Here is a 26639-nt window from a genome sequence, read left to right on the forward strand (position 1 = left end):
AAGGGAGTGATTTTCTCTTTTGATCCAACCTTGGTAGCTTGAAGAGAAGCTGTGTGACACACCCCTTCAAATCCAGATTGTCAGCAGTGAGTGACTGGACCATGTAGGCTGAGGGGCAATGCCCACAGTGACTGCCCAGGGACAATACCAGTAACTCCGCCAGGGACTGTACAAGGGGCCGCCTTGCACAGGGACAGGGCAAGGCTGGATCAGGAGGACGCTCCCTCGGCTTCAGGGTCGCAGCCCAGGGAGAAGTCCAGGGGAAGGGCGTGTTTTTTACAGGGTCAGTTTGCTGGCCCTATTCTTCTTTCTCTGACCAGGAGGCTCTGTGGGACCATGCGTGCATGCATGCTCAGTCGCTTCAGCTGTGTCCGACTCTTTGTGACCCCATAGACTGTAGCCCTCCAGGCTCCTCTGTCCATGGGATTCTCCAGGCAAGAATACTGGAGGGGGCTGCCATGCCCTTCTCTAGGGGATCTTCCCAACCCAGGGATCAAACCTGCATCTTCTCTCGTCTCCTGCATTGGCAGATGGGTTCTTTACCACTAGCGCCACCTGGGAAGGGCTGTAGCCCTTCTGCAAGAGATGGCAAAGTAGAGATAAGAGAAGAGGTAACTTATTCTTCCTACTTCCATTCATTCACCCAGCATTGATGGAGTAGCTTCTCTATGCCAGGCACACTGCCAGACCCTGGGGGTACAGGGTGAATACACACCAGCTTTCTTTCCTCCCTTCATGCAGCTTACTGTCCAGAGGCGTGACTGGCATTACTCAATCACATAAATAAATTGAACGTGCATCTTTAAATTACTTCAAAATAATAGGTTCAAGTTAGGAGTGTAGAATAAGGGAATCTGGCTTAGGGAAGGTAGGGAAAGCTCCTTGAGAAAGTCACCAATGAACTAAGGACAGAAGGATAAACAGAAGTGCAAAAGACAAGGACGAAGGATTGGAAGAGCAATAAAGCATTCCCAGGTAGAGAAAACCACCTGAACAGCCTTCCCATCTTCATGAAGTCTGAGAACCACTTCAACCAAATTTAGGTCTCACCTGCTTCTTCTCAACCCCATATCTATACTTTATTTAAAGGAACAGGGAACTGTGGAGTGGACTTGTATGTGCAAACTGCAAAAGGGGGCTGCAGATGGCGGTGAGGGGCTGGGAGACCACGCTGCCCCCAACTCTGACCCTCAACCCTGCTCGCGTGGAGAGGCGCAAGGCAGGAAGGCAAGGCGCGGGTTCCTCTCAAAGTCGGACCCCACAAAGCACGCAGGAGGAAGGGCCGGCGGGAGGGAGGACCTGAGCGGATCTCCCTCCGTCAGCGAGAAGCAGGGCGCAGCAGCTATATTTGAAAATCGAGGTAAACAAGAGCTCAGCTCAAGTGGACAGGGCACAACAGCTGCGGAAGATTAATCACACACGGCTGCCAGTCACCAGGTCGCCACGAGGCCCCCACCAGCAGGCCGGATCTGCTCCCATCACGTACCCGCGGCTCCCTCCGCCCGGGGTGCCCCTCGGCCACTCCAGGGCGCGCAGCCTTGCTCCCAGCTGCGGCCTGCCCCTCTGATAAACTACCCCCGGTTTCAATCTTTCTGCCCAGGAGCCCGACCAACCAAACGTTCGGGGTTTGTTTTCTACATACCAGGGGATAGAGAGCCAAAGACAGACAAGAGAGAGCGCGCGCCAGACTCAGGGAGAGAGAGAGACGGACAAGGAGAGAGAGGCAGAGAGAGGCGGCAGGCAGGCGGGCAGGGAGCGGGTAAATTTATGGCACTGCATTAAAGGCGTTTGTTCTAGTTAACCCCCACCTTCTCCCTCCACGGTTAAAAATAAAACACAGTGAAGAAAGAGGAGGGGGAAAATCGCTTTTTTCCCCTCCCGAAACATAACGCTTTCTTCATTTCCCCAGTGGCTCGGGTCCTCGGGGCAAGTCAAGCAGGGTCTTGCAGGAGCAGGCCAGCCTCTGAATGAAGGCCTGTGGCTATGTGTGCGTGTGTGCATGTGTGTGGTGGTGGCGGTGAGGGGTGTGTAGGCGAGCGGGGGAGGGGGTGGGGCGGGGAGGAGGCGGGTTGGGGAGGGGGGAGAGTTACACACTTCACGTCTCTCCACCTGGCCCCGGCCCGCCCAGACCAGCGCGGCCGGGAGAACACCGGCCGGGAGAAAGCCTCCTTCTCCCCGCCCCCTTGGCCGCCGCGGGCTGGTGCGCCGGGGCTGCAGTTCCCGACCCGCGGCGGTGGAGTCCCGAGGTTGGGGTGCGCGCGGGCGTGCGTACAGGCGGGCGCGCGCCGAGTGGGTAACGCGCTCCCCTCGCAGCCCCCAAACCCCACGGGCGCTCGCCACCCTGGGAGCACAACACTCGTTGGCACAGCCCAGGCACACACATGCACACACGCATCCAGCACACAACACGGCGCTCAGCCTCCCTAATGCGCACCCGTCCGTGACCCGACAAACCCGCGACCAGCCCAGGCATCTCTGCACCGCGCCCCCCCCCCCCACCGCACCTCCCAGGAGGCACTCAGAACGCCCCCCACCCCACCTCCCAGCACCGCCTGCATCCCAGTATACTTTCCGGGGCACCCTCCCCTGCCACCTCTTCTGACACTAGACCCGCAGGAAAGCAGTTCACGTGAATGATCTCGAGAAAGAACTTAATTAACACCGTTATTCACAAGCCGGAACTCTCAAGGGGACATCCCCAAACCCACCCCCTCCACCACCACCACCCCCCGCCGCCCCCGCCCGACCTCTGCCAACCCCGGCCTCGGGCGCCGGTTGAGGGGGAAGGGCAGGAGGCTCAGCCCTTCACTCACCGTTTCCTCTCGGTCTCTCGGGCGGGGTGGGCAAGTGAGGGGGGTGGGGGTGAGAAAGGTGCGCGATGCCCCCGCCGCCGGGCTCCTCACCGGCCGCAGCGGCTCATCGCCCCAGCGGGCTGTCCGCCGGCCGCAGCCGCGTCCGGGGCATGTCAGTCGGCCGCCGCCGCCCGCCCGCCGGGCTCGTGGGCTACCAGCTTTCAGGGAGCCTTGGAGCAGCGCATCCGGAGGGCGAGGGCTAGGGCCGGAGCAGGGGCCTGGGGAGGAGTCCCTCGGCACAGGTTTAAGGAGCAGGGAGCACGCCTCCGTAGACCCCCGGGAAACCCCGACTCGGGCGCGGGCTTGGACTAAAGCCCTGGAGAGGCCCGGAGTCCCGGCCGCCCGCAGCAAGGGGATCCCTGCCGGGAGGGGCAGGAAGGCGAGCGGCCCGGCGCGCCCTGGCGGCTCCGAGGACCCCGGACTTGCAGTCTGCGTCGCCGGGGCTTTCCCGGGGCTGGGAGCGCGCCGGCTCTCCCCCTAGCACGCCGTCACCGTGGGACTCGTCTCGGCCTCGCCGCGCGCGGAGGGGACTCGCGGAGGGTCTGGTTTCTGGGCGAGCCGAGAGCTTTGCCCATTAAGCTGCAGGAGGAAGCCAAATCAAAAAGCCAATCTCCAAGCCTCCAAAACCCAACGTCACCCTATCACGGCATGACTAGCCGCGCATATTTATCCTCGCGCGCCGATGGGGGTGATTTTCAGAGAGCTTTCCGACCAGCAGCGGGGAGCCGAGTCCGCCTCTCGCATCCCGAGAGCCCCCAGGACCGAATGCAGACGGAACCCGTAGCCCGAGGCCACCCACCCAATCTTTGGAGCCGGCCGCCGGGCGCCTCCTGGCCAGCGGCAGTTCCAAGACGGCGGCGCGTCCTGACCTGGATTCCGCGGAGTCCAGAGCTCCGGGCAGCGGCGGGGAGGGAGGGCAGGCGGGCGCGCAGCACCGGCTTTCCCCTTGTCCTCAGGAGACGCCGCCTGCAATCCCGAAATTAAGTCTCCACCAAACACATCTGTGGTTTTTAAATATAGCAGGGGACGATTAACCAGGCAGGGTCCACCCAGGCCTAGGGGAGGAGTTGAGGGGGAATGGAGGTTAGCAGTGAAGGGAAAAGAAAACTCCCTTTTTCCCCTCTTTTTTTTTTTCCCCTTCTGTTCTTGGTGCAGAACTCAGTCTGTCATTTTCTCAACCCAAATCAAACAACAGCTTGTGACAGACGCTTGGGTGAGCGCTGGTATGTTGGCTTTGGGGTTTTTAAGGCTAAAAATACGAGGGGGCTGTCTCCCAAATTGCTGCTTCTTCTGGGCCCGGAGTCTGGAAGAGAGATGATCCTTTGATGCAGCAACAAAACTAGGGTTTGGGGCTTGGCTTACACGAAGTGTACATACGTAGCCTTAAATCAGATGCCTGTAATTTCTGCTATATTTGTCAGGCTTGGTCCTGGAGGCCTGAGGGGTGGGCAAGCCTCTCCTAAGAATGGGGTTTCACATCCCTGTCTATGGACGGCGTTAGGCAGATCTAAAATGAGACTGGTAGGGGCTTCTGTAGAGACACCAGGGCAGATTCTGGGAGAGAACATAGGGGCACGAAGTTGCTCTCAGGCCTTTGCTGCCTGAAGCCGAAAATGATGGGCCAAAAAAGTGAGAATAGTACTCTGCAAGTGTCAGCACCTCCTCAGGGCCAAGTGCCCTGCTAATTAATTTATTGCCTAATTTCATGTCATCCTCACAAAACTCTGTGAGACAGGTACAGTTATGAACTCCATTTTTCTCTTGAGGAAATTGAGCCTTAAAGAGGTTAAAAAACCACCCCAAGGCCACATGCAGCAGAACCAAGGACTAGAATAAGGTGGAATCAACTGGATTTTCACTGATAACTGCAACAGTATGTGCAACTTCCCAGATTCCTGGCTTCCCTAAGAACTGCTCTGGAACAAGGTTTGGTCCAAACAGATTAAGTAGGCATAGGAGTTAGAGAGCGCCTGAGCTTGGGATGGTGTGTGAGTTCTTTCCTGGTCCCTTGAACAATGCTATTTCAGCAAATCACACAGTGGTTTCAGTCCTGAGTCTGAGTCCCGGATATCCTCAGTCCTAACTGAGCCCTGTGGTCTCACATCCCTCAACATTCATGGGCCTTGAATCCAGTTAAGGGCTGAGGCACTGACTCTGCCAAAGTTCAATAACTTCTTATGTGAGATTTCAGGTTATGAAATTGGTGGGATTTACCTTGTGTCTGTTTTCATGGAGACTCATGATGCGGATTGGTCCATAGTCAAGACCAATAGATTAGCGTAGATTTTAGGGAAGGCAGTTTTGGAAGATACATCAAATTACTTAAAAAATGTGAACCACTTTTACCTCTACTAGTAATTTTACTAGTAGAAATTCATTCTGTGGCGATAATGGAGGATTTGTGCTCAAATGTTTAGTTACAAGGACATTCACAGTAGTGTTTATAAGAGGAAAAAACTGGAAGCATCTTAATTTTACATCAGAGACCCTTTCCCTTTCCTAGGTGATCTTCCCAACTCAGGGATTGAACCCAGGTCTCCCGCATTGCGGGCAGATTCTTTACCAGCTGAGCCACAAGGAAAGCCCAAGAATAGTAGGGTGGGTAGCCCATCCCTTCTCCTGCAGATCTTCCCAAACCAGGAATCAAACCGGGTTCTCCTGCATCGCAGGTAGATTCTTTAGCAAATGAGCTATCAGGGAAGCCCCTATGAGGTATAATTACGTACAATAAAAGTCACCTGTTTTAAGTGTACAGGTTGATGAGTTTTGACAAAAGTACATACAAATATAACAACCACTCAAATCAAGGTACAGGACATTTTCATCTCTCAGAAGTTCTCGGTCCCCTCTGCAGTTATCCCTCACCATCCCTCAAGCAACCATTGATCGTTTTCTGTCACTCTAGATTCATTTTTTGCTTGTTCTAGATTTTTTTTCTTCTCGCCTCTATATCTGTTGATGTTTCTTCAGTGAATATTTGTTGTTGTTGTTGTTAAGCCGCTAAGTAATGTCCAGCTCTTTTGCAACCCCAAGAATAGGCTTCCCTGTCCTTCACTATCTCCCAGAAGTTGCTCAAATTCATGTCCATTGAGTTGGTGATGTTTTCTAACCATCTCGTCCTCTGCCACTCTCTTCTCCTTTTGCCTACCATATTTCCCAGCATCAGGGTCTTTTCCAATGAGTCCGATCTTTCCACCAGATGACCAAAGGACTGGAGCTTCAGCTTTAGCATCGGTCCTTCCAATGAGTATTCAGGGTTGATTTCCCTTAGGATTAACTGATTTGATCTCCTTGCAGAAGTCAAGAGTCTTCTCCAGCATCACAGTTTGAAAGCATCAATTCTTTGACCCTCAGCCTTCTTTATGGTAGAACTCTCACATCTGTACATAACTACTGGTAAAACAAAGGCTTTCTATACAACCTTTGTAAGCAAAGTGATGTCCCTGCTTTTTAATATGCTGCCTAGGTTTGTCATAACTTCCCTTCCAAAGAGCAAGTATTTTCTAATTTCATGGCTGCAGTCACTATACGCAGTGATTTGGGAGCCCAGGAAAAATAAAATCTGTCACTGCTTCTGCTTTTTCCCCTTCTGTTTGCCATGAAGTGATCTTAGATGCCATGATCTTAGTTTTTGGAATGTTCGGTTTCAGACCAGTTTTTTCACTCTCCTCCTTCTCCCTTATCAAGAGGCTCTTCAGTTCCTCTTCACTTCTGTCATTATGATGCTTATCATCTGCATATCTTGAGTTTTTTGATATTTCTCCCGCCTGTCTTGATGCCAGCGTGTAACTCCTTCAGCTCAGCATTTCACATGATGTACTCTGCATATAAGTTAAATAAACAGAGTGACAATATGCTGCTTTGTCATACTCCTTTTCCAGTTTTGAAACGGTCAGTTGTTCCATGTAAGGTTCTAATTGTTGCTTCTTGACCCACATAGTAGGCAGGTAAGATGGTTTGGTATTCCGATCTCTAAGAATTTTCCAAAGTGTGTTGTGATCCACACAGTCAGAGGCTTTTGCGTAGTCAATGAAGCAGAGTAGATGTTTTTCTGGAACTCCCTTCTTTTCTCTATGATTCAACAAATGTTGGCAATTCGATCTCTGGTTCCTCGGCCTTTTCTAAATCCAGCTTGAACATCTGGAAGTTTTCAATTCAAGTACTGGTAAAGCCTAGCTTGAAGGATTTTGAGCATAACCTTACTAGCATGGGAAGTAAGCGCAATTGTCCAGGAGTTTGAACATTCTTTAGCACTCCGCTTCTTTGGAATTGGGTTGAAAAGTGACTGTTTCCAGTCCTATGGCCACTGCTGGGTTTTCCAAATTTGCTGACATATTGAGTACAGCACTTTAACACCATCATCTTTTTTTTAAATTAATTAATTAATTTTAATTGGAGGCTAATTACTTTATAATATTGTAGTGGTTTTTGCCATACGTTGACATGAATCAGCCATGTGTGTACATGTGTTCCCCATCCTGAAGCCCCCTCCCACCTCCCTTCCCATCCCATCCCTCAGGGTCATCCCAGTGCACCAGCCCTGAGCACCCTGTCTCATGCATCGAACCTGGACTGGAGATCTGTTTCACATATGATAATATACATGTTTCAATGCTATTCTCTCAAATCATCCCACTCTCACATTATCCCACAGAGTCCAAAAGACTGTTCTTTACATCTATGTATCTTTTGCTGTCTCGCATATAGGGTCATCATTACCATTCTTTCCAAATTCCATATATATGCCTTAGCATACTGTATTGGTGTTTTTCTTTCTGACTTACTTCACTCTGTATAATAGGCTCCAGTTTCATCCACCTCATTAGAACTGATTCAAATGCATTTTTAAATGACTGAGTAATATTCCATTGTAACACCATCATCTTTTAGTATTTCAAATAGCTCAGCTGGAATTCCATCACCTCCACTAGCTTTATTGGTAGTAAAGCATACTAAGGCGCACTTGACTTCACATTCCAGGATGTCTAGCTCTAGGTGAGTGACCAATACTGTCGTGGTTTTCTGGGTCATCAAGACCTTTTTTGTACAGTTCCTCTATGTATTCTTCCCACTTCTTAATTTTTTCTGCCTCTGTTAAGTCTTTACCATTTCTTATGCCCATCCTAGCATTCCTTTGATATCTCCAATTTTCTTGAAGAGATCTCATCTTTCCCATTCTATTGTTCTCTTCTATTTCTTTGCGTTCATTGAAAAAGGCCTTCCTATCTCTCCTTGGTATTCTTTGTAACTGTGCTTTCAGTTGGGATAATGGAAAATACTTGTACATATAAATCTCTATTTTTTCTTTGCTCCCTAATAATAATAATATCATTATTTGAAAGCATATAGTTCTTTATCAGATTACCAGGGTACATTTGGATTTGCCTATAATCTCTCTTTATAATAGTTTTATTAAAATAAGAAAAAAACATGTACTATTTCTCCTGTTATTCAATACAGTTTTATAAGTTTTAGGCAATACAATAAGATAAAACAATTACCAAAAAAATATCACTAAATAGTAAAATCTTCAATTTCAGGTTAGAAGATTGTTTTCCAGGAAAGATTAAGAAATTCTATTTTATGTCTCAGTTTCCTCATCTATGGGCTTCCCTGGTGGCTCAGACGGTGAAGAATCTGCCTGCAATGCAAGAGATCCAGGTTCTATTCTTGGGTTGGGAAGATCCCCTGGAGAAGGGAATAGCAACCCACTCTGGTCTTCTTGTTTGGAGAATTCCATGGACAGAGGAGCCTGGCAGGCCATAGTCCATGGTGTCGCAAAGAGATGGACACAACTGAGGCTAACACCTTCACTTCCTCACCTATAGAACTGATATAATAGTATCTACCTTATAGGGATATTATGAGGATTAAATGAGTTAATGCACTAAGAGGCTTGAAACAATGTCTAGCTGTTAGTTGTTAGTTCTCCAAAAATGTTAGTTTTTGTTATTAAAATGATCGAAAAATGTGGCTGGATACAAAATTAAAATACAAAAGTTAACAGTTTTATTAAACAGAAATTTAAATTTCTGGGAGGAGGAAATCCCATTTTTAATAAAACCTTGAACTATAAATACCTCGAAATAAAGTTTACAAGAAAGGCCAAAGACCCAAATAAGTAAAACTATAAAAATATTATTAAAATGTGGAAAAAAGATATCTAAATGGAGTCACAACTTCCTAAGATATTAATAGGATGAGATAATGTCATAACAATATCTACCCTTCCCAAAGGAATTTATATATTTAATGAAATTTCAGTCAGAATCCTAGTTTGATATTTTTTTTTACACTGGATATAATGATTTTAAAGGTCAGTGGAGAAATAGCTGAAAACAATCTAGTATATTTTTTAGACATCTGGTGTGTGAAGTTAGTGGGCTTTAGGAAGTATTAGTACCAATAAAGTCAGTGGAGGTGATGGAATTCCAGCTGAGCTATTTAAAATTCTGAAACATGATGCTGTTAAAGTGCTGCACTCAATATGTGAGTAAATTTGGAAAACTCAGCAGTGGGCACAGGACCGGAAAGGGTCAGTTTTCATTCCTTCCCAAAGAAGGGCAATGTCAAAAAATGTTCAAACTATAATACAATTGCACTCATTTCACACGCTAGTAAGCTTCTACTCAAAATCCTTCAAGCTGGTCTTCAACGGTATATGATCAGAGAACTTCCAGTTGTACAAGCTGGGTTTAGAAAAGGCAGAGGAACCTGAGATCAAATTGCCAACATTCCTTGGATCATGGAGAAGGTAAGAGAGTTCCAGAAAAACATCTACATCTGCTTCCATGCTGGGGCTCACAAATCGATGGGACCAGCTCCTCCCTCCATGTAGGAATCAATTGGAAAATCCTGTGTTAGTTCCTGGGGCAGAGGAACCAATTAAGACCTGATAGGGCACCCAGTGCAGACCAGGAGCCACTCCCCGTGCAGGGCGATTTCTCCTATGTCATTATCCTGTGGGGGCCTAAATGCAAATAGTCAACAGGCTGGGTTTAACAAAGAATACAAGAAATTCAACAAAAACCCAAAGGGAGGTAGACAGCCGTTGTGGAAGGAACAATGCACGTGCTGTAAGGGGGAAAGGCACAGGAAAAAAGATTGCCCTGTGCTAAAACATAAGAAGGAAAAGCAATGAAACAAAAATGGGAGCCTCTCATATGATAGAAAGAGGGCAGCACTGATGATGGATGAAGAGGCCCAGGGCCTCCATGGGACTTGAGGAGCCCAATTCCAGTTTCTCCACAGGAGCCCCATGACAGTAGGGAATGAGTTGATTGACTTTCTGATAGATGCAGATGTAACATCAAGGTGGCACAGAAAACATCTCAATCCATCTCGGCCACGGGAGTCTCTGGAGAAGTACAAAATTGTTTGTTTTTCCAATCTCTTGAATGCCAGCCAGGGGACCTCACTTTGGAACATACTTTCTTATATATACTACAGCGTCCAATCCCTCTTTTGGGTGGAGATCTCCTCTGTAAAGTTCAAGTAACTTTTCTGCCAGAATGGCTTGATATCAGAGTCCCACCAGAGCAAGCTTTAAGCCTACAGATGACAATCATAAAAACCCTAGAAAACGAGACAGAGTTCTTTCCCCACCAAGGTATATGGAAATATAAGACCAAAAGGGTGGGCAGATGGCACCCCAGGGAAGGCCAAAAATGCATAGATCTCATTAAAAAGGGATGGTAGGACACTTAGCTAATACAGAGCTCATTAAAAAGGGAAGGTGGGTCACCTAATCTAAAACAATATCCTCTGAGACAAGAGGACAAAAAGGAAAGCCAGACAATTCTTAAGAAGTTTTTGAAAATAGGACTGACGAAACCCTGCAGGTCCCCATATAAAACCCCTATGCTCTTGGTCAAAAAGTCAAACGCAGCAGAATATCGCTTTGTCCAAACTTGAGGGCTATTAATGAAATAATTTAAGAGTTGCACTCTGTGTGTTCTCTGCTCACAATTAATCTGAGAGAATATGACTGGTACTCAGTTTGGGGACTTAAAAGATGGCTTCTTTTCTCCCTACATTCCGATTTGAGGAAGAATCACAGCAGCTATTTTCTTCTGAATGGCAGGACACAGAAACACAGGTAGTCCAAGAGTAATGTTGGACAGTCCTGCCTTGAGGATTTAAAAATTCCCCTACCTTATTTGGAAAAAAGTTGGAAACTCAATATTGAGTGAAGGACTTTTACTGCAATATATGGATGATTTGCTAGGGCGATTATCAAGTCGTGATGGGATCACTTCTCTAACAGACTGACTTGTCAAAATACCAGTCAGTGTATTCAGAAAAGGACAGAGAGAGGGTCAGATAGTAGGTTTTCTCTCTTGATTGCCTGGCTGGAAATGTTGTGCACAAGGAATTGTTTTGATCCCTGAGACACTCCTGGACATTGTGCCGCAGCACATTCATGAAATGAAAATGTTAGTCGCTCAGTCATGTCCGATTCTTTGCAACCCCATGGATTATAGTCTGCCAGGTCCCTGTGTCCATGGAATTCTCCTGACAAGAATACTGGAGTGGGTTGCCATTCCCTTCTCCTGGGGATCTTCCCGACCCAGAGATTGAACCCAGGTCTCCTGCATTGCAGGCAGATTCTTTACCATCTGAGCCACCAGGGAAGCCCCGCAGCACATTCATAATAGTACCCATTATGGGAGAGATGCCACCTTAAATGGATTCAGAAGTATTTAATGGGCTTTAACCTATAAAAGACTACACAGTGAGTCACTCAGAATGGCTTGATTTGTGCAAAAATAGCCAAAGACTGCTGTCAGAGTTCCCCAGTTGGGGACTCAACACAGAGGGACCTGCCCCACTGAGAACTGACAAATAGACTTTACTCAAATGTTTCGAGCTGCAGGAAATTCCAGATACCTGCTAGTGCTTGTGTACAGTTTTTCAGGATGGCGAAAGCATATTCCACCCACATAGCAAAAAGCCTCTAAAGTTGTTATAGCCCTTCTTAAGGAAATTATCCTCCAATTTGGATGGTCTCTGACATGTTATGTGCTAAGTCACTTTGGTCACGTCTGACTCTGCGACCCTATGGACTGTAGCCCACCAGGGTCCTCTGTCCAAGGACTTCTCCAGGCAGCAACACTGGAGTAGGTTGCCATGTGCTCCTCCAGGGGATCTTTCTGACCCAGGGATCAAACCGGTGTCTCTTACGTCTCCTGCATTGGCAGATGGGTTCTTTATTACTAGTGCCACCTGGGAAGTTGTTGGATGGTTTAGTACCCTTCAAAGTGATAAAGAGGCCTGGCTTTGTCTCAAGCATAACCCAACAAGTGTCTAAACACTGCACATTAGTTGAAAACAGCCACCAACCCAGAGACCACAATCAACAGGAAAAACTGAGAAAATCAATCATACGTTAGAAAGAAGCATTGTTAAAGTATGTCAAGAGACTAATTTAACTTGAGATAAGGCCTTGCCAGTTGCCCTGCTACAGATTAATGTGGCTCCTAAAAGCAAGCTTAAATTAAACACTTTTGAAATATTTATGGTAGGCTATTCCAGGTGTCTGGGCAGGAGAATCTATAGATGTCTTAAAGGACTTAGCAGTCACTGACTGTGTTAAGACTTTAGCACTATATTAACTTCCATGAGACAAACTTCATGAGTTTGTCTGTCTGTCTCTGTCTGATAGTCTGTCTTCCCAAATGAGGAAGTCCTGCTCCCCTTCCTGCCTGGGGATCAGTTCCTCCTCTAAACCTGGAGAGAACAAGGACCGGAACATCAACTTGCCACTAAGTGGACAGGACCATACAAGGTGCTGTTGAACACTCACTCCTCTTTAAATTAGTGGGGATAAGACCATGGATTTACCACACTCAAGTATTAATCACTCTTCCGAAACCTGGATGGAACAAAGAGAAACAGACTTGGTCTTATGAGCCATTGAAAGTGAAAGTGAAAGTGATAGTCGCTCAGTCGTGTCCGACTCTTTGCGACCCCATGGACTATACAGTCCATGGAATTCTCCAGGCCAGAATATTGGAGTAGGTAGCCTTTCCCTTCTCCAGGGGATCTTCCCAAGCCGGGGATGGAACCCAGGTCTCCCACATTGCAGGTGGATTCTTTACCAGCTGAGCCACAAGGCTTAAATTGTTATTTCAAGTCAGACTTCCTACCAGATAAAGGAATGATGACTGCTGCTCTGCTCTTTGTTTCATTGCACTGGCGACAGACAGGGAGCTTTTGGAAAGGACCAAAGGAGGAAATAACCTTCCCTCTTTTATAAAATGTTTGCATGTGTGCTCAGTCGCTCAGTCGTGTCCGACTATTTCGGACCCCATGGACTGTAGCCCACCAGACTCCTCTGTCCAATAAAATTTGTTTCTCTTTGTAAAAGACCATTGACTTGGTGTTTTGTCTTTCCATTGTGCAGCAGGTCACAAACCCACTTGTTCGGTTACATTTCTAGTTATAAGATATAGGTTCTAATGAGGCTTCCCCAATGGTTCAGATGGTAAAGCGTCTACCTGCAATGTAGGAGACCCAGGTTCGATCCCTGGGTCAGGAAGATTCCCTGGAGAAGGAAATGGCAACCCACTCCAGTCCCTTGCCTGGAAAGTCCCATGAACAGAGGAGCCTGGTATGCTACAGTCCGTGGAGTCATAAAGAGTTGGACATGACTGAGCAACTTCAATTTCCTTTTCTTTCCTTTCCTAATGTGTAGGGCAGTGACCATGGATTTTGTTATTTTTGTTCAGTCACTAAGTCATGTCTGACTCTGTGATCCCATGAACTGCTGCACTCCAGGCTCCTCTGTCCTCCACTATTTCCTGGAGTTTGCTCAAACTCATGGCCATTGAGTCAGTGATGCCATCCAACCATCTCATCCTCTGCCACCCCCTTCTCCTTTTGCCTTCAGTTCTTCCTAGCATCAGGACCATAGTTAGTAATATTGTATTGTACACTTGAAATCTGCCAAGAGTAGATCATAAGCGTCCTCACCACACACTCAAAAATTAAATCATTACAACGTACACCTTTTAAAAATCACATACAACCTGAATATTTACAAGTTTTGTCAGTCAAACCTCAAAGAAACTGGCAAAAATAAAACAAGAGCACAAGAAAGATATCCAGAAAACGGCTGAGGCTCTAGGGGGAGTCCTCAAAGGAAAAGTTGATGGAATGAACTGAACACGAAAGAACTAAAAATGAGGTGAGGGAGAGGGCCATGTTCTTGGGCGGTGAACACGTTGGTGAGGGAGAGAAACAACAGGGAAACGTTTTCTATCCCAGACTCAGAGTTATCACCGCTTAGTGAGGGGCAGTAAAACTGCCTCAAAACCACCTTCAAAAGTGAGGGGGTTGACAACTATTTCTCGAAAGCCAACTATCTATGGGAGTGTTCTGGGGGTGAAGATGTATCCGTCAACAAGACAAAGTTCCTGCTCTCATGGTGCAGAAGGGGGATAATCAGCAAATAAACTAGAGGGCATTTTTATGAATCTCCAGATGAAAGACAATGGCATGAAGGAAACTCACGCCAGGTGAAAGTTCAGAGAGTGGTTGTGGTGAGAATAGTTTGGCAGCAATATAGATTGCATACTCAGAGAAGGTCTCTCAGGGAAGGTGACATTTGAGCAGTAGCTTCAGTGAAGTGAAGGCGTGAGGCACGTGCACATTTGGGGGCAGATGACCAGTGCTGTGTTCAAGGAGTAGGAAGCAGTCATCGTGGCTAGAGCCTAGTGAAGGATGCAAGACGAGGGAGACAGTGGCAGGAAACAATGAAGGAAGATCTTCAGCTCTGGCTGCTGCTGAAGGCAGGTAGCCTGGAATTCCTGAGGCTTTTATCTTGATGTCCCCTTCCCTAAATTCTTTCTATGCAAGATATCATCTCAGAATTCTTCTTCCTGGTGTAAGTCGTCCTCTTCCTAGTGGAGGGCTCTTTCCTTTTCCCATGGCTTGGTTGTCCACCTACAAGGTACTTTGTCCATTGCAGGTCTGTATGCTACAGTTTAGAAGTCAACAGAGCTAAAAATAACAAAGTCTGGATGGAGTGCAGTGATAAATCTGCTAAATTCTGCAGAGAGCCAGAGGCAGTAAGGAACCAGACAGCACAGGCCCCAAGCACCCTGAGCAGTCTCTTCCCCTAAGAAATCATCACAAAACTTCTGGTCTTGATCTATTGATCTCTTTCACCAGTGAGAAATGCACTTTTTGATGAAAACAGCTCTTGATAGATTTGCTCCTTCCGGAGGTGGTGAACAGCACCAGCCTTGTAAACAGAACAGCCTCTTACACTGTGATGCTGATTTTAAAGACAGACAAAAGAAAACAGTAATATTTACCTAATTATGAAGCAATGCATATTTATTTTGGGGAAATTAGACATGCAGAAAGGTATAAAGAAAAATCATCCAAATAACACCAGCTGGAAATAGCTATTATGACGTGTAATTTCATACAGTTATACACTTAATATGTGTTTGCGTATACCTGAGCATTTGGTAGTGACAATTTTGTATCCTAACTTTAAATTCAGCGTTATTTAGTAATCAGCTTTCCATTGATACTGCTCTTTAATTCCACAGACTGGGCTTTAGGCTCTGGTGATACCAAGGAACTAGTGCAGGGAGAGGTTGGGGTTGGCAAAGTCGGAATTATGTCCCATGTGGTTGTTTTCTGAGATAAACACTGTTGTGTTACAACCTTGGCAGCTCCTTGACTCCCCTCTCCAGTTCATAAGGGTGCATTATACAAAGAGGATAGAGAAGACTCAGAGATCTGGGGACTGTTTTTTATTTAGCTGATTATCTTATTTAGTGTGTAGCTGTCATTAGACCTCATTTCAGTGCATAGTGCATTGCTGAGGAACAGATACATACACACCCACACAAATGGCATTAAAATGTTTTGACTGCCCCTACCATGGAATACAGTGACTTCCCAGGTAGTTCATTGGTACACAATCTGCCTGCCAATACAGGTGACCAAATTCAATCCCTGGGTCGGGAGAATCCCCTGTAGTAGGAAATGGCAACCTGCTCTAGTATTCTTGCCTGGAAAATTCCATGGATAGAGGAGCATGGCGGGCTACAGTCCATGAGGTCACAAAGAGACACAAGTGAGCGACCAACCACTCACACAGGCATGCACACACCACGGCATACACATCCTGACCTTTATCCTAAAACGTGGGACTTTCTAACCAGAGAAACTGGCTTATTCTTTAGTCTTAAGAGATAAGGGGAGCCGTCTTAATCAAAGATACTATCAGAGATTAACTGTTCTCTGCCTGACTTGTACATAACAGTTCTCTCCTTATTTTTGGCCCTGCTGAGCCTCTAAATGATATTTGTAATGAGTTCAGCCTACAGATAATTTTTTAAATTGAAGTTGATTTATAATATTGTGCTAGTTTCAGGCATACAGCATAGTAATTCAGTTATATATATATATTCTTTCAGATTGTTTTCCATTAGAGGTTATTACAATATATTGAATATAGTTCCTTGTGCTATACAGCAAGCCCTTGTTGTTTACCTAGTCTGTATATAGTGGTGTGTGTCTGTAAATCCCATACTCCTAATTCAGCCTATGGAAGATTTTAACCACCTTTTGCATTTCTACAATTTTGATGTGTTTGTTAGCTTTTTTTATTCTGATTGTGGCCAGGGCTAAAGCAAGAATCAAACATAGACCAAACTCATTTCTTACCAGTCCTAATCATATCATATAGACGATTTTATTATCCTTTCTTCATATCAGAGCATAGTGGATCCTATGATACACTACACCACATGATAGCAGTCACTGTTAGCTCATTCCCCCTTTCTTCAGCTTTGGTCACAGTAAGAGTGAAAGACCAAAAAATGTGCTAAAGAGGTAGGATAGAAAGGCTGAATAAGCATGAAATTGTGACTGGTCTAAGTCAATCAGAACTTTAAATCTCTTTGCCAGATATTCACCTTTCAGCCTGTGTTGCAGTTGGAGATGGCTCTTTGATCCTGTTCCCATCTTGGGCATAGAAGAAAGTCTGGAAAATATTTCCTTCTTGATGAACAGGAAAGGTGTTTTTCCTTTGCCCCCTTTTGTCATCTTTGAATGCTGTGTGAAGACCTAAGGCCTGGAGTTTCCATAGCCACCTTGTAACCTTGTGACAAACGTGAGGATGCAAGGCAGCATGCTTAGGATGCTGAAACTCAAGAATGAAAAGTCGCTGGGTCCCTGATGACATGTTTGAGTTGCCAGTCAACTCTGAAACTGCCCACTTTGGGAATTTTCCTTAAGAAACAAGAAGATTTCCAATGACTTAAAGCACTTTTCTTGCAGGTGAACCTATCCTAATTGGTGCAAAGAATGGTCAAAGAATGAGAGGTTAAGCTTTTCTGAAGGATACTCTCAATGTTGTAGTAACAACAAACTCAGTTCAGTTCAGTTCAGCCACTCAGTCGTGTCCAACTCTTTGCAACCCCATGGACTGCAGCATGCCAGGTTTCCCTGAATTCCCGGAGCTTACTCAAACTCATGTCCATTGAGTCGATGATGCCATCCAAGCATCTCATCCTCTGTCGTCCCCTTCTCCTCCCACCTTCAGTCTTTCCCAGCATCAGGGTCTTTTCCAGTGAGTCAGTTCTTCACATCAGGTGGCCAAAGTATTGGAGTTTCAGCCTCAGCATCAGTCCTTCCAATGAATATTCAGGACTGATCTCCTTTAGGATGGACTGGTTGGATCTCCTTGCAGTCCAAGGGACTCTCAAGAATCTCCTCCAACACCACAGTTCAAAAGCATCAATTCTTTGGTGCTCAGATAACAAATCCAATTTCAGGAGCTGACCAGTTGGGTGAACAGGGTACATTTGTCTTCTAATTGGTAGAAGCTGATCTTTACAAAAGATGGACAGATTTAAATTAGCAAGTGGCCAAAAAAGAACCAACTAGAATCTATATTCCACCAAACTTTGAGTACAGCTATATGGCATATTCTTTAAAATATACTCTCTGTTACATCTAAAACATGTTGACATCAGTATAAATGTTTTTGACAATACCCAACAGATAAAAGTAACCTATATAGCATAAGAATGGGCTGCCCAGGTGGCACTAGCGGTAAAGAACCCACTCGGGAATCCAGGAGACATAAGAGACCCTGGCTCAGGAAGATCCCCTGGAGGAGGCCACGGCAACCCACTCCAGTATTCTTGCCTGGAGAATCCCATGGACAGAGGAGCCTGGCAGGCTACAGTCCATAGGGCTGCAAAAAGTCGGACATGACTGAAGTGACTTAGCATGCTTGCATGCATATTATAAGAACAGGGAGTTAGAGTCTGAATAGAGACTTTTCAAGGAGCTCTGGCAGAGAAGGCAATGGCAACCCACTCCAGTACTCTTGCCTGGCAAATCCCATGGATGGAGGAGCCTGGTAGGCTGCAGTCCATGGGGTCGCACAGAGTCGGACACGACTGAGCAACTTAGCAGCAGCAGCAGCAACAGCAACAGTAGCAGCAAAGAGCTCTGGAAGGCACTAAGGAAGAGAATGAAGTTGAGCTGGCACATGCATCCATCTCAAAGCAGGTGATACTAATTACGTGTTTTCAGAACCAAAGGAAATCAGAAATATCTCTTGATTTCAGCTACCTCACAACTAAACATTATAATTTCCATCAATTTTTAGTGAGTGGGTATTCATTTTGCAAATCATTACTTACAGCTCTAAATGGTCCTTTTCCTCACAGCACCTAAAATATTGTTGGGTCTATTTAAAAATTGAATTATAGAATCTCTTCAGGAACATAGTATTAAGGAAAGTTCCTTAACTTTAAAGTCAGACCAAGAAGAATTTAAATTTCCTGATATTAATTAGCTGTGATCTTATATTACTTTATACATTTGAGTCTCATTTCTTAACTGAGAATAATAATGCCCATCACAAAAAGCTGTTGGATGATTTAACTAAAGAATGTAAAGTATAAAACACACAGTAGATATTGATAAGTAACAGGTTCTGTGTCAATTAAGGTCTAACAGGAAATAGATGGAATATTCAAACTGGGATATTTTAAGTTTTACGTTTTCTTTAAAAATTTTTTCCAATGGTAGGCAGGACTTAGGGGAACTACCTCTAGGAAGAAATTCCAGGGTAAACAAATAAAGTTGCTCTCCAAATTTAATTTACAGGATTGTTTATCACATCGTTTTTGTGAACCTGGGGAACATTAGGAAGCTATCCAGATGTCTAAGTATAGGGGATTGTTATAGTCACATAGCTGAATATCAAAAAGTCACTAAAAGTAATATTGTAAATGTATTTACATCAAATATTTTACTAATGTAGTACTAAATGAAAAGAGCAGGTTTAAGACATCATGGAGAGTAAAATCTATTTTGCTTTAATTATATGTATGTTTATAATCTACATTTATACCTAGAAATTAATATTTAAAGTCAGACCCTTAAGATTCTTCTGAGATCTTTTCTGCATTGCCAGTTTTCTCAGTCCTGAAAAAGATAGAAAGTTTATTTTAGCTTTGGGGAGATAGGAGTCACCCTTAACCTGATTGGGATGATTTACACTGAGTGGCCAGAATTCTGTTCAGTAAAGAGCCTTCTCCTGTGTGTCTGAATCACAGCTGTCTCTGAGGTGGGATGGGGTTCAAAGTGAAGGTGGAAAAATTGTTCTTGCTTGCCTACGAGTTTAGAGCATGCTGCCTTGCCAAGTATTGCTTGTTCCTATGTGATTAATGATGCGTGGGATATCTGGGAAACTGAAAACCGCATGAAGGCTGTGAAGCAGTATATTCCCTTTAGAATAGAGACTATGAAATTTGGACTGGTCATGGTTTAGCTCAACACAGGCTGGATGACTGAAGTCCACGTATGGAATTACTTAACATAGAATAACCCAGAAAGCATAGCTGCTGGACTACTGTGGTCTGAGTTCATTTTCTGGCTATACCTCTGAGGGTGGAGAGGAGGAGTTTCACCAACAGGGAACTCAAACTGAAGTGCTTTCACTGTGACAGGATGTAATGATACTTTTAGGAAACACATATATGCTAAAGAGTGTTCTAAGGTTTTCTTGAATTATTACTTTAAGTCCTCTAAAAGCTCTGTGAAGGGGACTTCCTTGGTGGTCCAGTGGCTAAGAATCTGCCTGCCAATGCAGGTGACAAGGGTTCGATCCTTGGTCCTGGAAGATCTTACATGCCGTGGAGCAACTAAACCCCTGAACCACAGCTACTGAGTCCTCACTCTAGAGCCTGGGAGCTGTAACCCGCTTCAGCAGGTGCTCCTACAGCAAATGCTCGCTCAACAAGAGAAGCCACCGAAACGAGAAGCTTGTGCACCGGAATAAAGAGTAGCCCCTGGCTGGCCAAAGCTAGAGAAAGTCTGCATGTAGCAACTAAGACCCAGTGCAGCCATAAATAAGTAGATTAAAAATTTTTTTAAATTAGTTTTTAGAAAAAAGCCCTATGAGAAAGACACTGTTATTAGTTCAGCTTTACAAACTGAAGAAACCTATACACAGAGAGGTTAAGTAACTTGTCCAAAGTTACAGAACTGGTTAAGTAGCAGAGCGGGGATTTGAACCCCAGTCTGGCTTCTTAAACCATTGCCATCTGCTACCTCTGTAGTAAGTATAAGGTCCTTGATTGAAGCTGGCAGGATGTAAAGGAAAGGGAGAAGGGGAAGCTTGGCAAACTGGAGATAATGTCCTGACAAATGTCCATTAGCAAGCCACTGCTAATGTGGAGGAATACGGGCCCAGTGTTTCCAGATCATCCAAGTTTCTAAGGGAAAACCGAAATCTGACTTTTATGTGAGATTCCTAATTTAAAAATATATTGCTGATCAAAGCATGAGCAGGCACACACACACATATGCACACAAACACACATTCTTACTACTGTGGATGACTAACTTTTGAACCCTGTAATAAAAAGAATGGGTATTTTGGGACTTCCCTGGCGGTCCAGAGGTTGACTCTGCACTTGCACTGCAGAGGGTGTGGGTTGGACCTCTGGTAGGGGAACTAAGATCCCACATGTCACAGAGCATGGTCAAAGAAAAAAAGGACATTTCCATGTTCAGTTGTCTTGATAAGAGAAAATAATCTAGCTGATTAACCTTAGATGGAAAGGAGAAAAAAAACTCATCATTTATTATGCTGTGGTTTAAGCAAGTTAATGTCTCTAAAGTTTTTATTTCATCTGTAAATCAGTGGGGATAATAGTATTATCTCATAGGATTTATGTGGGCGGCTATGTGGGACTATGTGGGGGCTGACTTGGGCAACCAACTTTTAAAAACATAAATAATAAATAATTATTCAATATATAATGTGGTGAAAGTGAAAGTGAAGTTGCTCAGTCGTGTCCAACTCTTTGCGACCCCATGGACTATAGTCTACTAGGCTCTTTCGTCCATGGGATTTTCCAGGCATATAATGTGGTAGATATGTCATAAATTTATAATGTTTTAAAATATTAAATATACAATATATTTTATATCTTGTATTATATATAAAATATATAGCTATAATGAACAATTGTTTTATTATTTTAACAAAAATGCAAAAAGTGGTTACTGGAAATAACTGGAAATTATACATCATTCTGTATTATTTGGGCTTCCCAGGTGGTAAAGAGCCTGCCTGACAATACAGGAGACATAAGAGATGTCGATTTGATCCCTGGTTTGGGAAGATCCCCTGGAGGAGGACATGGCAACCCACACCAGTGTTCTTGCCTGGAGAATCCCATGGACAGAGGAGCCTGGCGGGCTACAGTCCATGGGGTCACGAAGAGTCAGTCATGGCTGAAGAGACAGCATGCACACAGCCAAGCAGTCATTTATCAGACACAACCTTTGCATGTACCTTCTCCCTGCGTATGCCTTGTCTTCTCATTCCCTTGACTGTGTATTTCACATATCAGAAGTTTTTAATTTTAAATAAATCCAGCTCATCAATTATTTTTTTCATGGATCCTGCCTTTGGTATTATATATCCAGGGTCTTCTATCGGTTGGCCAAAAAGCTCATTCGGATTTTTCAGTAACATCTTATGGAAAAACCCAAACGAATATTTTGATCAACCCAAAATATTTTCACCTGCTATCTTCTAGGAGCTTTATAATTTGGGGCTTCATATTTAGGTCTATGGTCTATTTTGAGTTAATTTTTGTGATGGGTGTGAGGTCTGCATCTAAGTTTGTTTGTTTGGGTTTGGTTTTTGCTTGTGGATATTCAGTTGTTCCAACAGCATTGTTAAAAAGTTAGCTTTTATCCTTTGCTAGAGATCAGTTGACTACATTTACATGCTTCTATTTCTAGGCTCTCTATTCTCTATTATACTGATCTAACTGTCTATTCTTTCACAATACCACACCATTTTGAATAATGTAGCTTTAGAGTAATTCTTGAATAGTGTCAGTTCCTCTGATTTTGTTCTTCTCCTTCAATTCTGAGTCTTATCCTTCCCCATATGAGCTTTTTTAATTTAAAAAACCAACGACAATAACTGTGTTTTAAACCAGGAAATCTGTGGTAATTTGGTTTTTTGTGTAATCTTATCTATTTTTATTTGGCTGTGCTGGGTCTTTGCTGCTGTTCGGGTTTTTCTCTAGCTGTGGTGAGTAGGGGCTACTCTCTAGTTGTGGCACATGGGTTTAGTTGTTTAGTTGTGAAATCTTCCTGGACCAGAAATTTAACCTGTGTCTCCTGCACTGGCAGGCAGATTCTTTACCACCAGGGAAGCCCCTCATGTTAACTTGAAAATCAGTTGGTTGATACCCACAAAATAACATGCTGGGATTTTGACTGACATCACATTGAATCTGCAGATCAAGTTAGGCTGGGAAGAACTGACATCTTGACAACATCGAGTCTTCCTAACCATGGACATGGAATATATCTTCATTCACTTAGTTCTTATTTGATTTCTTTCATTAGAGTTTTCTAATTTTCATATACATCATGTCCATAGTTTTTAGTTTTACACCTAAGCATTTCATGGGAGCAGGGGTGGTGGTGCTAATGTAAAGGGTATTGTTTCAAATTTCAAATTCCACTTTTTCATTCCTAGTATCTAGGAAATAGGATTGACTTTTGTATATTAAAGCGTATGTTGTAGTCTTACTGTAATTACTTACTAGTTTCAGGAGGTTTTTTTTGTCAATTTTTTTCAGATTTTCCACATAGATGATAATGTTATCAAAATAAAGATAGCCCTGGCCCATGCAGACTTAGCTACATGCATTGTTTTGAGAGTAAATTTGTAAAAATTTGTAATTATTTAAGCTAAATTTGGGTATAGTTTGTGTCTCCAATTCTTACAATAGCACATATTCCAGTGTTTAAACAAAAAATTAAAATAAACAGTGAGAGCCCTGTGGTTGTACAAAGAAATAAAACTTGAGTTACTTCAATTCTGTCATTATATGTAATGTTGTGAAGTTTTTTGATTAAAAATTTAAGATAAAATTAAAAATTTAAGATTATGGAGATATTTGCAAGTTACTAGAAATGATCCTGAAGAAATAAACACATGGACAGTGTTTTGCAATTTTGGATTTTATTGTGAAATTGGATTCTTATGAATCTCTGCTTACCTTTTGTCAAAAAAAGAAACTTAACTAATTTATCTTTGTATACATTAACAGAATTTTTGAAGTTAAAATTAAATAAAAATTAATAAATCTGGCTATACAGTTCATTAAACATGAGTATGCGAAGATCAGTTTTGACCAAGTCATTGACAAATCTTCATAGCTTAAAAATGACTTTGTCATATAGAGGAAAAAAAATGTTAAAAATTAGTCTGCCCCAACAATCAAATGCTGGGTTTGATCCAAAAGTAAAAGGTGTCTATTTTCAGGGTAGTCCAGTTAAATTTTTCTCTCAAGTATCAGAGTTCCCGCCTCAGTTCCCTCTCTTTTTTCTTCTCACTCCTCTGTCTTGTCTTCCTCCTCACTGCGTCATTCAGCTCTGAAGTGCTATTTTAATATGACGGATCTACTGAGAGTGAGTGAGTCTGAGGTGAATTCATCAGAACGGGTTGCAAAAGAAACTAACTGAATGAAAAGTTCGCATCACAAATAGGGGAACAGGAAAGATTTTAAAAAGGGATGCTTTATCAAGTGGTGACCTTTTGGTAGAGAGTGCTGGGTACAGTTTCCCGGTTGCGAGGACAGTGAGGGCTCTAAATGGGCTGCTCAGGATGTCCACACAAACTCTTGATGGATGCAGACAAGCAAGATGGGAAGTGATGGGTGGGCTGGCGGTTACTGAGATGAGAGGGGAAAAGAGAACTTAAAATGCACTGTAAGGAAAGATGGTGCTTTTCAATAACACAGTGATACAAATTCCTCTTTTGCTAATGCTTTCTTGACCTGGGACAAGGATGCTACATATCCAAACAGAACCAGAATTACTCAGAAAAAGTAAGTGTTTCTGGATCAAGGACATTCATGGAAAATTCAAAAGAGAAATTTAAAAAACATGAATAAAATATAAATGTTATAACATTACAATAATATTGTAATTCTAATAAAATAAAATATGCAACATTATTACAATTTAAGAAATATGAATGAACAGAGAATCAACTTGGTAAATATTTTAAAAGCCACCAAGTATAAGCATAATGTAATACGTTGTTTGTGGAATATACATTGGTAAGCACTTCTTGATGAATTCAGCAGGTGGCTCTAGCGGTAAAGAACCTGCCTGCCAATGCAGGGGACATAACAGATGCTGGTTTGATCCCTGGGTCGGGAAGAAACCCTGGAGGGTGAAACGGCAATCTACTGCAGTATTCTTGCCTGTTGAATCCCATGGACAGAGGAGCCTGGCGGGCTACAGTCCATAGGGTCGCAAAGAGCTGGACATGACTGAAGCGATTTAGCACGCGTTCCTTAAAAATCTATATTCATTTGAACCCAGCACTTCCATCAAAGGAAATTACTGTGATTTTGGGGAAAGATTTAACCTTATGAAAGTTAATTATAGTTAATTATTTTATAACTATAGAAATTCTGGAAATACCTCAACTACTCCAAAATAGTGGTTCAAGTAGATATATTAGAGTCGACTTTGACTGAAAATTTATCTAGTGATTTAAAATTATGTACTATGTGCTGTGTTAAGTCACTCAGTCGTGTCTGTCTCTGCGACCCTGTGTACTGTAGCCCTCCAGGCTCCTCTGTCCATGGAATTCTCCAGACAAGAATGCTGGAGTGGGTCACCATGCCCTCTTCCAGGGGATCTTCTCAACCCAGGGATGGAACCCAGTTCTCCCACATTGCAGGTAGATTCTTTATCACCTGAGCTACCAGAGAAGCCCCTAAAATTATATATTGTGTGCTATCAAATATTTAAGCACATGGAAATAGGCTCTTAACTTAAAAAAACAAATTACCAAACAATGCCACGTTATCCTTTATGCTTAGACAAGTAACTGGAAAATATATATTGAAATAGAAAGAAAATCTTTTCCCCCTTAAAAGTCTTCCCTTTTGCTCGTCCCTAATCCATCCCAATCTGAGGAGTTTATAATATTTTGTCAAATTCTGGCGTAATGTTTTGTCCAGTGATAGATTGGCAGTCTCTCTGCATTCAAACCGGCATATGTATAACTCCCTCTCTCTTGTCTCCTACTGCCCCCATGCGGTAGGATTGGTAAATTGACTCAATCAGCTCGGACTAGCTGTTTTCACCTGGTTTGTCTTCTTCATAAGCTCATTATTGCTTAGGCCTCCTGTACCTTGTGGTGAGTTAGAGAGTGGAAGATCTCAAGACATGTAATTGGGCTAAGGAAGAAGTGAAAATTCTAAGTTTATAGGGAATCGTGCTAAATCTACCCCTCAAGCATGCAAGGTCTAGGCTGACTGTCTAAACCACATGGAGGGTAAGGGGATTCCTAGAGATACAACCATTATTTAAGTCATAGAAAATAGAAATCTCAAGGAATGGAGGCTTTTAGGGTGCGAAAAATTTTTTTGACCAAATCCTTTTGTAGCCAGACTTTTGCCCAGACTACACTCAGAAATAGTAATAACCATCTGTTTTTATTTGCCCCGCATCCATTTTTTCTTAACCTGATAAGAACACCATGACTTCCTCTACTGAGGTTTTTGACTTTCATGAGCTAAACGTCTTCCCAGCTTTAGGAGTTGTCACATGGTACAAGTCTGACTGATAAGAGCTATGCATTGCTCTGTCCATGGTATTTTGTTTGGAGATGAAACTGCACAAAAGGGAAGATGTTTCTTTGAAACTAGGCGCACTGACATGAACTACAACTCTAATACCTGGAAAATTCTGTGCAAATAAAAATTATGCAGAACTCATCTAGGAGAAGACATAGAGAACACTCATTGATTGAAATGTCAATAAATCAATCCCTGGTATGGCATAAGAGATGCTATAATGTTAGTGCCAACATTTTGTTGTTGTTCATTGCTGTTCAGTCTTGTCTGACTCTTTGCGACCCCATGGACTGCAGTATACCAGGCTCTTATGTCCTATACTGTCTCTTGGATTTGTTCAATTCATGTCCACTGAGTTGGTGATGCTATCTAACCATTTCATCTTCTGCCTTCCCCTTCTCCTTTTGCTTCAATCTTTCCCAACATCAGGGTTTGTTCCAATGAGTCAACTCATCGGATCAGAGGGCCAAGTATGTATTGGAGCTTCAGCTTCAGCATCAGTCCTTCCAGTGAATATTCAGGGTTGATTTCCTTCAAGATTGACTGGTTTGATCTCCTTGCAGTCCAAGGGACTCTCAAGAGACTTCTCCAGAATCATAGTTCAAAA

General features: G+C 43.6%; 1 protein-coding gene across 6 annotated transcripts in view; it reads right to left on the reverse strand.

Annotated features, from left to right (window-relative positions):
- SLC8A3 (solute carrier family 8 member A3) overlaps window positions 1–3389 on the reverse strand; it is a 158939-nt gene extending 155550 nt beyond the window's left edge. For all 6 annotated transcript variants that reach the window (XM_065941538.1, XM_065941536.1, XM_065941534.1 and 3 more), the window contains exon 1: window positions 2814–3389. The gene's annotated coding sequence lies outside the window, so the exon portion shown is untranslated. The remainder of the gene's footprint in view (window positions 1–2813) is intronic.
- Window positions 3390–26639: the final 23250 nt, after the last annotated feature.

The sequence above is a fragment of the Muntiacus reevesi genome, chromosome 7 (genome assembly GCF_963930625.1).
Source record: "Muntiacus reevesi chromosome 7, mMunRee1.1, whole genome shotgun sequence".
Classification (NCBI taxonomy): domain Eukaryota; kingdom Metazoa; phylum Chordata; class Mammalia; order Artiodactyla; family Cervidae; genus Muntiacus; species Muntiacus reevesi.